Source organism: Xylocopa sonorina, unplaced genomic scaffold, assembly GCF_050948175.1.
Source record: "Xylocopa sonorina isolate GNS202 unplaced genomic scaffold, iyXylSono1_principal scaffold0079, whole genome shotgun sequence".
In the NCBI taxonomy this organism is placed as follows: Eukaryota; Metazoa; Arthropoda; class Insecta; order Hymenoptera; family Apidae; genus Xylocopa; species Xylocopa sonorina.
Window position 1 is genome coordinate 5,001 of NW_027490150.1, and position 2,500 is coordinate 7,500.

A 2,500-nucleotide genomic window follows, 5' to 3' on the forward strand; every position below is an offset into this window, starting at 1 on the left:
GGCCGGCGCCGCGCGGTCCGACGCACGGGCGCTTACGGTGGTAAACTCGCGCGGCAACGGACCGTCCGGAGAGACCGTTGTAACTTAGTCGCGCGGCGAACACACGTATAAAGTCCTATTAACGTTGAACTTTTATGCACGGAAATTGTGTAGACCTATTAAACAATGACGAATAAACATATTTTCGAGATATAACAAAATTTAATCGATCGGAACATAGAAAAAAAGGAGTTGCAAAATTCGAAAAAACGAAAGAAAGAAATATCGAAAATTTAACACGTACGATCGATTACTACTATTAAATTAAGCGATATTATTAAAAAAAATCATTTGTTTATAAATAAAAATTATCGACAAATCGCAAAAAACCTCGGAAGCGTCGTTTCCAAATGGTTAAAAATAATTAATTCGATCAAACAATGCTACGGTAAGTACAATCAATAGGTTTGTATTAGGTTTTTCAAAAAATTTACAGGTCAACGGTTTAATTAACGAGAAAATAGCGAAAGAACGCGATCGAATTTTTTCGTCGCGGAATATTAACTCCCTCTCGGAACTTTTTCAAGCTACCGCGGACGATTCTAACTCTCGCTCGGCATTTTTTTTTCCAAACTATCGTCGATGTACGATTATTAACTCTCGATAGGAATCTTTTTTTTCGAACTGTCGACAATATGCGAACTTTAACTCTCGGTGGAATTTTTTCAACTAACGTCAATGTACGTTTCTTAACTCTCGGTGGGAATTTTTTTTTCCAAACTATCGCGATATACGAACTTTAACTATCGTGGGAATTTTTTTTATCAAACTACCCTCGTTATACGAACTTTAACTCTCGGTAGGAATATTTTCAAACTATCGTCAATGTACGATTATTAACTCTCGGTAGGATTTTTTTTGTCAAACTACCCTCATTATACGAACTTTAACTCTCGGTAGGAATTTTTTTGTCAAACTACCCTCATTATACGAACTTTAACTCTCGGTAGGAAATTTTTTTTGTCAAACTATCGCCAATGTACGAACTTTAACTCTCGGTAGGAATTTTTTTGTCAAACTACCACCAATATGCGAACTTTAACTCTCGGTAGGAATTTTTTTTTGTCAAACTACCCTCATTATACGAACTTTAACTCTCGGTAGGAATTTTTTTTGTCAACTATCGCAATGTACGAACTTTAACTCTCGGTAGGAATTTTTTTTGTCAAACTACCACCAATATGCGAACTTTAACTCTCGGTAGGAATTTTTTTTGTCAAACTACCCTCATTATACGAACTTTAACTCTCGGTAGGAATTTTTTTTGTCAAACTACCACCAATATGCGAACTTTAACTCTCGGTAGGAATTTTTTTTGTCAAACTACCCTCATTATACGAACTTTAACTCTCGGTAGGAATTTTTTTTGTCAAACTACCACCAATATGCGAACTTTAACTCTCGGTGGGAATTTTTTTTATCAAACTACCATCGAGGTACGAACTTTAACTCTCGGTAGGAATTTTTTCAAACTATCGCCAATGTACGAACTTTAACTCTCGGTAGGAATTTTTTTTGTCAAACTACCACCAATATGCGAACTTTAACTCTCGGTAGGAATTTTTTTTGTCAAACTACCCTCATTATACGAACTTTAACTCTCGGTAGGAATTTTTTTGTCAAACTACACCAATATGCGAACTTTAACTCTCGGTAGGAATTTTTTTTGTCAAACTACCCTCATTATACGAACTTTAACTCTCGGTAGAATTTTTTTGTCAAACTACCACCAATATGCGAACTTTAACTCTCGGTAGGAAATTTTTTTTGTCAAACTACCCTCATTATACGAACTTTAACTCTCGGTAGGAATTTTTTTTGTCAACTACCACCAATATGCGAACTTTAACTCTCGGTGGGAATTTTTTTTATCAAACTACCATCGAGGTACGAACTTTAACTCTCGGTAGGAATTTTTTCAAACTATCGCCAATGTACGAACTTTAAACTCTCGGTAGGAATTTTTTTGTCAAACTACCACCAATATGCGAACTTTAACTCTCGGTAGGAATTTTTTTTGTCAAACTACCCTCATTATACGAACTTTAACTCTCGGTAGGAATTTTTTTTGTCAACTACCACCAATATGCGAACTTTAACTCTCGGTAGGAATTTTTTTGTCAAACTACCCTCATTATACGAACTTTAACTCTCGTAGGAATTTTTTTTGTCAAACTATCGCCAATGTACGAACTTTAACTCTCGGTAGGAATTTTTTTTGTCAAACTACCACCAATATGCGAACTTTAACTCTCGGTAGGAATTTTTTTTGTCAAACTACCCTCATTATACGAACTTTAACTCTCGGTAGGAATTTTTTTTGTCAAACTACCACCAATATGCGAACTTTAACTCTCGGTAGGAATTTTTTTTGTCAAACTACCCTCATTATACGAACTTTAACTCTCGGTAGGAATTTTTTTTGTCAAACTACCACCAATATGCGAACTTTAACTCTCGG